Here is a 12,842-nt window from a genome sequence, read left to right on the forward strand (position 1 = left end):
TCTGAAGGAAATTCAAAACTCATTATTGCAGTTGGATGAAAGTTGAAATGAATATCCTAAAATGTTACTACGATTATTATTATTATCATTGTATTATTGTTATTATTCATAGTAGTAGCAGTAAGTTTAATGTAATAATATTATAGCTGAAAAAATTCTTAACATTTTACTTGTTGGGCAATATATCTCCTCCATGCGATGGAGGTTGGTTTTAGATCAGAGCTCCAGTAAAAAAGCAATTGATCTTTTCTAAAGGTATTACTACTTCACATAGCTTTGATATAGAAGGAGAAAAAAAATTGAACTCTGTCTGCAATAATGGACATATGGGATTAATGTTGGTGAAATGAACCGTAGAGGTGAAAGGAAAGATTAAGTATTGGCTAGCTACAATATATCAAGCAGGCTTGGGTCATGGGTAATCTGGACAACCTGTGATACAATTTCTGAGTGGGAATCAACAGAAAGTACTTTTGTATATCTAAATGAAATGTATCGCGAAGACTCCTTATACTTAAAAACTACAACACAATGATTATCCTCTTTTCTGTCAATAACAATATCTATAAAACTATGCCATTCTGTCCCCCCCTTTCCAGTATTATCTCAGCTACTCAGAACAATGTTATACATTATTATACGTACACCCCACAATAGCATAACAGATACTTTAAAGGTCTTCACATACTCTGTAGGTTCTGTGTATAATAATACAAAAATGATTAAAGTGAAACAAACAATAAAAGGATTACAGAGAAAACAAAACATTAAAAACATCCTATTTGTTGAACAAACAGGTTAAATTTAGACTAAGCAAAGTTTTAATTATACATGAAGGTACACAAATGTCAGCTTGGCTTTTATGTAGTTAAGGCACACAGCTAATTATAGCAACTTTTCTTAATCTTATTCTTTGAACAGTAAAACCTTTGGGAACAGAAAATACTCCCTGGCAAAGTGCCTAGTGTGGTCTAAAGAGAGACTATCAGCCAACATGAAAAGTGTATCAATGGATATTCACACTAGAGGCTTTATTCATGTTTTTTCAAACCAAAATAACTGAATCTATAGAAGTTGAATGTCACCTTTCACATATATACATAATTAATGTTTTTCTTGTTAATGTAAAACTAAATTCAGCTTCATTGGACCACTCTTTGCTATTTTTGTATGCAATTTGTGACAGAGTGGTGCAAGATACCACATGGCATATTACACCAGAAAAGAAGGCAGAGGGGCTAGATTAAAATACAATTATTATTATTAATGACAATTATAAATAAAAAAATTAGTAGCTGCATCTAAAAAATAAATAAAGGGTTTGCATCTGAAATCAATACAGGGGTCACCAACCCTGTTCTAAAGCCCCATTTACACTGAAATGCCAGCAAAATGCAGGCAATGTTTGCACCCCAATTTTTCCTATTGCACCTCCCATTCACACTGGCTTTGAAAGCCGGCAAAATGCTGCATGTACCCACACAGAGTTGAGACACGTGTTTGTAAAAGTTCAATCATTTCCCTGTTTTGCCTGTTTCCTTCCATTGTGTTTACTGGGCTATTGGTTCTAAGCAGGGTACCGGTTCCATTCAAACTCACTACAAAGATCAAATAGTCAGGAGGGAAACGCAAACGATACATCAATCTAGGGTGTGTTTTCGCGTAGTGACCAGGTCATCAGGCAGTATGGTTGTATGTTTTTGCGGTGTGGTCACTGGACCCAGTGGTCACAGATCATTTGAACCAGTGAACCCAGTATGAGACTCGGCTCTCAGTTCATGGTCATGTAACGAGAGACATTGTGTGGGGTCTTGACATATACTGCAGCAAAGTTAAATCGACTAAAATAATAAAACTGTAATAATAAATATTACAATGTGTGTATATCTATATCTACCAAAAGTCTGTGTTTGCAGATCTGCAATTTATAGATTGCTCAAAACAACTTATTTTATTTTTCATATTTTAAAGTTTGACATTAATAACTTTAATAAATTTAACAAACTTGAAACAAACTACCATCAGTGTACACTTTAATGCAGTCTAATACGTTTGCCTTTATAGAGATATTACATTTTGCATAATTTATTGGTATATACAGTGGGGGAAAAAAGTTTTTGATCCCCCGCTAATTTTGTACGTTTGCCCACTGACAAAGAAATGATCAGTCTATAATTTTAATGGTAGGTGTATTTTAACATAGAGGGAGAATAACAACAACAAAATCCAGAAAAACGCATTTCAAAAAAGTTATAAATTCATTTGCATGTTAATGAGGGAAATAAGTATTTGACCCCTTCGACTTTGTACTTGGTGGCAAAACCCTTGTTGGCAATCACAGAGGTCAGACGTATCTTGTAGTTGGCCACCAGGTCTGCACACATCTCAGGAGGGATTTTGTCCCACTCCTCTTTGCAGATCCTCTCCAAGTCATTAAGGTTTCGAGGCTGACGTTTGGCAACTCGAACCTTCAGCTCCCTCCACAGATTTTCTATGGGATTAAGGGCTGGAGACTGGCTAGGCCACTCCAGGACCTTAATGTGCTTCTTCTTGAGCCACTCCTTTGTTGCCTTGGCTGTGTGTTTTGGGTCATTGTCATGCTGGAATACCCATCCACGACCCATTTTCAATGCCCTGGCTGAGGGAAGGAGGTTCTCACCCAAGATTTGACGGTACATGGCCCCGTCCATCGTCCCTTTGATGCGGTGCAGTTGTCCTGTCCCCTTAGCAGAAAAACACCCCCAAAGCATGTTTCCACCTCCATGTTTGACGGTGGGGATGGTGTTCTTGGTGTCATTCCTCCTCCTCCAAACACGGCGAGTTGAGTTGATGCCAAAGAGCTCGATTTTGGTCTCATCTGACCACAACACTTTCACCCAGTTCTCCTCTGAATCATTCAGATGTTCATTGGCAAACTTCAGATGGGCCTGTACATGTGCTTTCTTGAGCAGGGGGACTTTGCGGGCGCTGCAGGATTTAAAGTACTTCACGGCGTAGCGTTACCAATTGTTTGGATCATTGAAACTCCACGAGGTGAGATCTTGCATGGAGCCCCAGACCGAGGGAGACTGACAGTTATTTTGTGTTTTTCCATTTGTGAATAATCGCACCAACTGTTGTCACCTTCTCACCAAGCTACTTGGCGATGGTCTTGTAGCCCATTCCAGCCTTGTGTAGGTCTACAATCTTGTCCCTGACATCCTTGGACAGCTCTTTGGTCTTGGCCATGGTGGAGAGTTTGGAATCTGATTGATTGATTGCTTCTGGCTCCCAGGTGTCTTTTATACAGGTAACGAGCTGAGATTATGAGCAGTCCCTTTAAGAGAGTGCTCCTAATCTCAGCTCGTTACCTGTATAAAAGACACCTGGGAGCCAGAAATCTTGCTGATTGATAGGGGATCAAATACTTATTTCCCTCATTAACATGCAAATGAATTTATAACGTACAAAATCAGCAGGGGATCAAATACTTTTTTCCCCTCACTGTATATATATACTTCTGACATATGAGTGACAATTAGCATTACATACGTCACCAACCTGCTGGTTCATCAATAACACTCAGAATTGCTGCGACTACATTATTTTCAAAGTCCCCCATTTTAAACGACCTGGTCTGTTTTTCGTTACGGTCACAAATTCTTAGTCAAAGGTAGCTTAACGTGGTTGTGTTGTGGTCAAAATTCAAAAATGCACTCTTCTGATTGGTTACGCCAATTAGCTATTGTACTGCGTTGACAACACAAGGATGTGATGCGTCATATGCCGGCATTCATATTCCTGCTCCATTCACACAGACACTTTGCTGGAAAAATGCTGGCATTTAGACTAGGACCCGAAATGCCGGCATAAAGTCTTTCATACAGACCTGCAACAAAATGCCACCAAAAAGCCGGCATAAGTTTCTATGTGAATGGGGAGAGCCATAGTGTGGCAGCTTTTATATGTAGCTTTAAATGTTTAATGAGTTGAGAACTGGAAACTTTTTTTATAGCCAGATATTAATCAGATGCCATAGATGTCAGACCAATTTGCCTCTACACCTGGGATCTGCAACCCTTAAGCTTGAAAACCAAAATTATGCCTTACAGATAGCTTCCAATGGCAAATGATTACAAACCTGGAGAACACGGTAACTCATACAAACTACGCATTTCATTGGTACAATGGAATTATTAAAAATTGAAAACGTGGACTGAAAAGCATACCTTTGTTTAGGCATTAATTTTGTTTCTCATTGGAGCCCTTTACTGGTTGAACCACTTGGGATTGCACTATTTTTATATAGGGGTATTAAATCTTGCACAAATCACTGGGTTCCTCATAAACAAATGTTCTACTTGGACAGTCACCTTTTATTAATTTCTATTTTTAGAGCAGAGCGTCATACTGGATGTGAACCAGCCATCTCCAAGCTGCAAAATTAATGATACACTTCAGGCAGAGACTTCAGAGATGTTTTTATTTTTCTGAAGGAATCCTATTTTTTAATGTAAGATCTTTACCTTGTATTGCAAATTAAGAAACATGTCTCTCCATTCTGCACACCGCGTAAATATACAGCTGTAAAACTAAATCTAACAGTGGGACTGCACAGACTTTACACTCAATCTGTTTTGAAAGAACAGTGATATGTGTAGTTAACAAGTTTACTAGCCCATCTTCTACAGATTCTCTTCAGTAAATGTATATGGAATGAGATTTTTAATTACCCAACAAAGAATACCACCGCTGTTCTCTGTTGCTTTTTGAAGTGCAGTAGCTGAAGACATTGTAGCTGGCATATTCTCAGACAGCACTTCTTAATGTATAGTAAAAAAAAAAAAAAAAGACCATACGTGTTAAAGATGAAGGGCATACTAGGACTTTGAAACTGTGCCGATTTGATCATTTCCACAGGATTTTTTAATTTAAATTTTTTACTTCTTTCAAAAAGAATGCAATATGCAGTATTCCCTGTTAAGATACCAGTTAAAAAGTAAAAAACTGAAAAAAGTACCTCCAACATGTAATAATCCTGATTCCATTCTGAAGCAAGCTGGCATCTCTCCTTATCTAATCTTTCCTATGTTTTTAAGTTTTCCCCAAGTCTGTACAGTTGTGGAGTTTTAAACTGACCATTTCAGATTACCTTCACTTTGTCAATAGGGTAATCTAGTAAAGACTACATTCAGGGAAAATATTTTGAAGAGATCCATTTTATAACTTTTATTTAGTTAACCCTGAATGTGTTCTAAAACATTACTGTCACATTTAAACTAAGCACTACATGTATAAGGGAGTCAGACATTCCCACTAAGCAGTCGACAGTTTAGGCTGCTTGAGTACTAGTCCAGTAACTGTCTCCCTGGTTGTATACCCTGATTGCTCAGTCATGAATAAATGCTAATAGAAATCAGTGCTAATTCTCATTGGAGTGAACTTTTTGACCAAATAGAAGTCATCCTTTATGAAAACTATACATTGTCTGAAAGAGGGAAGAAAAAAAAAAAAAAAAAAAAAAAAAAAAATTATATATATATAATATAACACACAGTACTGTGCAAAAGTTTTAGGCAGGTGTGAAAAAATGCTGTAAAGTAAGAATGCTTTCAAAAAGACATGTTAATAGATTATATAACTCAAAACAGCAGGTAGGTTGGCCCAAACATCTTGGAGAACTAACCACAGTTCTTCTGTGGATTTAGGCAGCCTCAGCTGCTTCTCTCTCTTCATGTAATCCCAGACAGACCCGATGATGTTGAGATCAGTGCTCTGTGGGGGCCATACCGTCACTTCCAGGACTCCTTGTTCTTCTTTACTCTGAATATAGTTCTTAATGACTTTCGTTGTATGTTTGGGGTCGTTGTCAAGCTGCAGAATAAATTTGGGGCCAATCAGATGCCTCCCTGATGGTATTGCATGATGGATAAGTATCTGCCTGTACTTCTCAGCATTGAGGAGACCATTAATTCTGACCAAATCCCCAACTCCATTTGCAGAAATGCAGCCACAAACTTGCAAGGAACCTCCACCATGCTTCACTGTTGCCTGCAGACACTCATTCGTGTACCACTCTCCAGCCCTTCAGCGAACAAACTGCCTTCTGCTACAGCCAAATATTACAAATTTTGACTCATCAGTCCAGAGCACCTGCAGCCATTTTTCTGCACCCCAGTTCCTGTGTCTTCATGCATAGTTGAGTTGCTTGGCCTTGTTTCCACGACGGAGGTATGGCTTTTTGGCCACAAGTCTTTCATGAAGGCCACTTCTGACCAGACTTCTCCGGACAATAGATGGTTGTACTGTCCCACTGTTTTCTGCCAATTCTGAGTGGATGGTACTGCTGGACATCTTCCAATTGCGAAGGGAAGTAAGCATGATGCGTCTCATCTACTGCAGTAAGTTTCCTTGGCCGACCAATGCATCTACGGTCATCAACGTTGCCCGTTTTTTGTGCTTCTTCAAAAGAGCTTGGACAGCACATCTGGAAACCCCTGTCTGCCTTGAAATTTCAGCCTGGGAGAGACCTTGCTGATGCAGTAGAACTATCTTGTGTCTTGTTGCTGTGCTCAGTCTTGCCATAGTGTATGACTTTTGACAGTAAACTGTCTTCTGCAGCCTCACCTTATTAGCTGAGTTTGGCTGTTCCTCACCCAGTTTTATTCCTCCTACACAGCTGTTTCTGTTTCAGGTAATGATTGTGTTTCAACCTACATATTGAATTGATGATCATTAGCACCTGTTTGGTATAATTGTTCATACACCTGACTATATGCCTACAAAATCCATGACTGTGTGCAAGTGTACCTAGAAGAATTGATGCTGTTTTGAAGGCAAAGGGTGGTCACACCAAATATTGATTTGATGTAGATTTTTCTTCTGTTCACTCACTTTGCATTTAATCGATAATCTATTAACATGTCTATTTTCGAAAGCTTTCTTACTTTACAGCATTTTTCCACACCTAAAACTTTTGCACAGTACTGTGTATGTATATATATATATATATATATATATATATATATATATATACTCACCTAAAGGATTATTAGGAACACCTGTTCAATTACTCATTAATGCAATTATCTAACCAACCAATCACATGGCAGTTGCTTCAATGCATTTAGGGGTGTGGTCCTGGTCAAGACAATCTCCTGAACTCCAAACTGAATGTCTGAATGGGAAAGAAAGGTGATTTAACCAATTTTGAGCGTGGCATGGTTGTTGGTGCCAGACGGGCCAGTCTGAGTATTTCACAATCTGCTCAGTTACTGGGATTTTCACGCACAACCATTTCTAGGGTTTACAAAGAATGGTGTGAAAAGGGAAAAACATCCAGTATGCGGCAGTCCTGTGAGTGAAAATGCCTTGTTGATGCTAGAGGTCAGAGGAGAATGGGCCGACTGATTCAAGCTGATAGAAGAGCAACTTTGACTGAAATAACCACTCGTTACAACCGAGGTATGCAGCAAAGCATTTGTGAAGCCACAACACGTACAACCTTGAGGCGGATGGGCTACAACAGCAGAAGACCCCACCGGGTACCACTCATCTCCACTACAAATAGGAAAAAGAGGCTACAATTTGCACAAGCTCACCAAAATTGGACAGTTAAAGACTGGAAAAATGTTGCCTGGTCTGATGAGTCTCGATTTCTGTTGAGACATTCAGATGGTAGAGTCAGAATTTGGCGTAAACAGAATGAGAACATGGATCCATCATGCCTTGTTACCACTGTGCAGGCTGGTGGTGGTGGTGTAATGGTGTGGGGGATGTTTTCTTGGCACACTTTAGGCCCCTTAGTGCCAATTGGGCATCGTTTAAATGCCACGGCCTACCTGAGCATTGTTTCTGACCATGTCCATCCCTTTATGACCACCATGTACCCATCCTCTGATGGCTACTTCCAGCAGGATAATGCACCATGTCACAAAGGTCGAATCATTTCAAATTGGTTTCTTGAACATGACAATGAGTTCACTGTACTAAACTGGCCCCCACAGTCACCAGATCTCAACCCAATAGAGCATCTTTGGGATGTGGTGGAACGGGAGCTTCGTGCCCTGGATGTGCATCCCACAAATCTCCATCAACTGCAAGATGCTATCCTATCAATATGGGCCAACATTTCTAAAGAATGCTTTCAGCACCTTGTTGAATCAATGCCACGTAGAATTAAGGCAGTTCTGAAGGCGAAAGGGGGTCAAACACAGTATTAGTATGGTGTTCCTAATAATCCTTTAGGTGAGTGTATATATATATATATATATATATCATGCCCCGTTTATAGTGACCTGAACAAACACCAGATTACATATACCTCAGTTTTGTTTGTTTTTGTACCCAGTATTGACCCTGTATTGTCCCAGTATTTCTCAGTATTTGTATTTCAAGAAATGCAATTCCTTGTGGTATAAAGTCACTTTCTTTTTCAACCAAAGAAACTTCCAGTGTCTTATATTTTACTACTGAATTTATGTATTGTCAGTTTGTTAACCAAGTCTTCTTTCATGGATTGATGTTGTCCAAACTCACCCATATGAAGAAACACTTTGTTCAGTGTCCATGGATCAAATTTAAATTCCATGTCCCACAGTGCATTGCTTCCACTCTCTGTTCATTCTATTTCTCAAGCCCTTCAACCTCAAGAGTTCCTTAGAAGACAGAACCCATTCTGATTCTGGTTAGGCAGTGGTCTCCATTTCTTTGGAGAAAATATAGGTTATAGCTTAAACACTGGAACTAAATCTAATGGGAGTGTTTCCAGATCCAAACAACACACAAGAGGGTCAAATATCTGAAGGACGCATTACTCCCTGCAGATTATAATAATATTAATATAAGGGGAAAATTATCACGGCACCCTTATTCGTGACCGAACAATAAAAATATGCAGAGAGTATTGTATTTATACTTCGTGAATTCAACTTGCGTGAATCCTATTTAAATTAATGCTATTTAATAAAACATTACCAAAATTGGAAAAACTAACCAAATCACGTATTTCCTGAACACTCTGATGAGGTAACTGATAGATTTTGTTATTTTATTAAAGTTGTGCTGGATATAAAGTTAGAAGGCAATTAAATTCACGTCAACTTTCTCCATTTTTTGCTGGGCACACGTATGATAAATGTTAACACGTCTTACACTATTGTATTCATGCAGCAGTGTGACGTAAAGCATTTTCTCTCCTACCCCTCTGTAAACTGGTGAAATGGCTCCGTGGTAACAAGTGACTTGAACACTGTCGAGGTTTACTGACCTGTATGATGTAATTGTGTAACTGCTGCATTAGCACCATTTCTCTTCTCTGTCTTTGTACCTAGAGCAGTAAAGACATGGTCTTTTTTCCACAACTCTGAACCTCAACTCAGGATTGCTGGAGTTTAGCTCATCTAAGTTTCCACATCTTTTCCCCCAATGGGATGAATCAGAATTGTCAAAGAGATGAAGCAGGCACATCAGAAGCAGTCTTGGGAAGGCGTGATCAGGGCTTGCAATTCCCCCCCACCGCATACAAGGAGGAAAAAAATAATAAAAAAATAATAATGCACTTCCATTGTTGTACATGCTGTTACTTTAGAAAAACAGGGATGCTGTCATAAAATGTTTAAAAATTATCAGCAATAGATAAATGACAAAAATGATGGGATAAGCTCCAGGTGCATTTTTAGAAGTCTTGGCACAGGGAAGCGAATACTGGACGCAGTTTTGACCATGCTGTGAAATGTACTTTGACGTTGCTGTACTGTGACAATCTTTCTATATTAAACACTTCTCCTCTTAACCACACGTTCAGTACATTATTTTCACAAACCCCTTCCTGATCATCACCTATTAACTATTTGCTCCTTTTAACGCTTTTTTGGTTTTTGTTTCTTTTCACCAACTTTGCACCCATTTCAAAAGCATTGTAATTAATTGTACAATGGTACCATAAAGTGCTATGCACATATGCCATATTAGCTATATATACTTCTAAAAAGTGAATCATTTATATATCATTTATTAATCAATTTTATTTAGGGGTTTCAACCTATTCAACCCTAGGGGTTTGATTGTTTACAACAAACATTGATTGATTAGTTACTTAACGTAATGCATTTTACCAGTGTAAAGCAGCCAACCAAAATGGCACAAGACACATTGAGAGCTACAGAGAGATATACCCAACTCTTTACAGGTGCCGAAATTGAAGGATAAAAGACTGCAACTTGCAAGATTTACTCTTCTGTGCTTTCCTTTCATAGTTGTACAGGTTTCTGGTTTTCTTTGTTAAGTATACGTTTACCTACTCCCCTTTTAAGTTTCTTGATTAAAATGGAGAAATACGTTGATTGTGAATTTACACAAATTAGTAATGTGTGTGAGTCTCACTATGTTCTGCAAATGTTTTAATAGCAGGCAACAATAGGGGTTTATAGGTGTCTTGCAACTATGGCAAGGATCAGTCGCTACACTGATTTCATTGGTCTACAAACAACAAAACTGTTCTGATAGGTAGGAGAATTTAGCAATGTTGTGTTAAAAAATGTATTAAGCAAAGTGTAACATGATTTTGATAGTAATTAGTACACATAAATGAATGGACAGGGATCAACTGAATTTATAAAGGAGAAGGGAATTGTTTGGGGGAAAACACAGAAAATCAGAAGCCCTACATATGGTCAACACAGAGTTCACTAATTACAGACAACATTGAAAAACATGTTTCAAAACATGCTTATAGAACTAGCTACGCTGGATGACGTTTTTCCCCAATCCAAATTTGAAGGCATTATTTCATAATTTCAAATAAATATAGACTTAGACCATTACTAAGATTTTAAATCGCACCTCATAGTAATCACAGGATGTATTGAACCTGTAACTAGAAAAGAAAAAAGATGCCTTTGAATTCCATGTAAGTAATTGTTAAATTACAACCTGATTAATCGATCAAAATAAAATTCCATAATTAGATAAGGACTGACATTTCAGGCACAATGTAAGATTGATGCTGCATTCCTGCTGAATGCCATTCTGACTGTAACGTAGTATCATTTTAAAACTGCTTTGAACCTGTCCTCTGTGTCTGACGTTTATCAGCGTATATTGAAGAAGGTCTCAATAGAATCTCTGAGAGCAATGTCATTAGATGGGAAAAAGTTAGTGGACAATGAGTAAGCAGGACTTTCAATGGGAGAGCACACCGGAAACTATGGAGTGTGAGGGATTAGGTGTAAAATATAATCAAAGTTGCTGTATAGTGTATGGGAGAGCGTTATGGCAGACAATGGTTGGTTAATGGATCAACCTTGTGGTTCTACAGTAGATACAGCAGGTTGATGTTGCGGTTTCACTACTGAGGCACTTGGGAACACTTATGTGCTGAAGCAGGCTCGAGCTGCGAGAGCCGTAGCTTGACGTCTGCATTTTCATATTCAGAAAAGGAAAAAATATAAAAATCAGATTACTTGTGTAACAACAGTTATCTTTCAGGTCAAAGACAGTAATAGTTCCCAAAAGGAAGTGTGGACCAATACCTCACAATCAGGAAATGCTGAAGCCTCAATAAAGCTACTGATTGGCGCTTGGGCCCCCTCCCCCCGACCCCTTGCAAGTTCATTGCATACAGGCTGCATTTCCTCTTTTTTTTTCCTCAAGTCTTCTTGTCAGAATCCAACTGCTTCATTTTTGTCCACTTAGCCTTGCAATTTTTCAAACAACCCCTACAGTCTTGGACAGAAAAGCCAATGGCTGACAAATTCTGGGTTTGGTTTGGATTTTTCATTGTTGCTTTCTCTTTCTCTTCCAATCTCCAGGAGCTCTGGGTTCTGCTTGACTGGCAAATAAATTCCAGGGCTCTGGACTCCTCATATCACCAAATTGGTGAGGTAGAAAAAGTGTTTCCCTCTGAAAATGATAAATACCCTCTTCGTCGAAGAGCACCCACGTGATAACTTCCCTTGGCTGCGTGAGAGGCATCTCCCCCACTTGCGCTCGCTCACTCCTTTCCCCTGGAGACAGGTGTGTTGCCACAGGAGTTCTATTTACTCCGTTTTGGGGTCACATTTGACCCAGAGGTGGAAATCATGATGAAGGGCAAAGCAACAGTGCCAGCAAATGGCTCAGGTATTTCCCCAGCAAGGACCTCTGCCTTATCACAGCCAGCACCCACTTTGTGGCCCCCCCGGTGGTAAACAGACCAGTGGAGCTGATAGGTTTCCATGCTGCCATCCTGTCCTGTTCCCTTCTCTACTAAGGGAGGAGGCTGGTTGCATGTGTTGCTTTCCTGCAAGGTTGTCTGCCATTAGTCCTCCCTTGTGATGGCTTGAATACACATACTCCTTTTTGGAAACTATTTTAGACCTGAAAGATACTGTTATCAGAAAGAAAAAATAGTTCCTAACTTCCAGATGTTGCTGTGCAGCTGTGGTGGGAGAGAGCCAAGTCCGTCACAGCACACAGGTGCCTTTCAGCAGATTTGTTATGAGGCATCCTCATTACCTGTTTGTGAGGCAATATCCCATACTCCCTTTTGGGAACTATTGCTCCTTCAGATAACCAGTTTTATTTTCTTGAAATGCTTGCCCATACACTATGAAAGATTGTGTAGGAGTTGGCCTATACAGAAAGTGCTGTGCTTGAACCTCAAGGCTTCCTGGGTTAAAGGAAGCATGTCTACCACAGGGGTACCATGATATTCTGGAACAGAAGTTGCTCTAAAAACTCAAGGAATTTAAATCTAAATGAAGAATTAAAACTTTCCTTCTTAGTTATTTTTAGTTCTGTAATTTGTTTTATGTATTTCTGTTTGTTTCAGTTACCCATATTTAACATTTTAAAGTTCTAATTTATTGTCAGATTTTCCCTAA

At 39.0% G+C, this 12,842-nt stretch overlaps 1 protein-coding gene across 12 annotated transcripts in view; it reads right to left on the reverse strand.

Moving 5' to 3' along the window:
• The window catches only part of gphna (gephyrin a), a 278,299-nt gene that overhangs the window by 35,219 nt on the left and 230,238 nt on the right, over positions 1–12,842 (reverse strand). The window lies entirely within an intron of this gene.

The sequence above is a fragment of the Amia ocellicauda genome, chromosome 21 (assembly GCF_036373705.1).
Source record: "Amia ocellicauda isolate fAmiCal2 chromosome 21, fAmiCal2.hap1, whole genome shotgun sequence".
Lineage (NCBI taxonomy): Eukaryota > Metazoa > Chordata > Actinopteri > Amiiformes > Amiidae > Amia > Amia ocellicauda.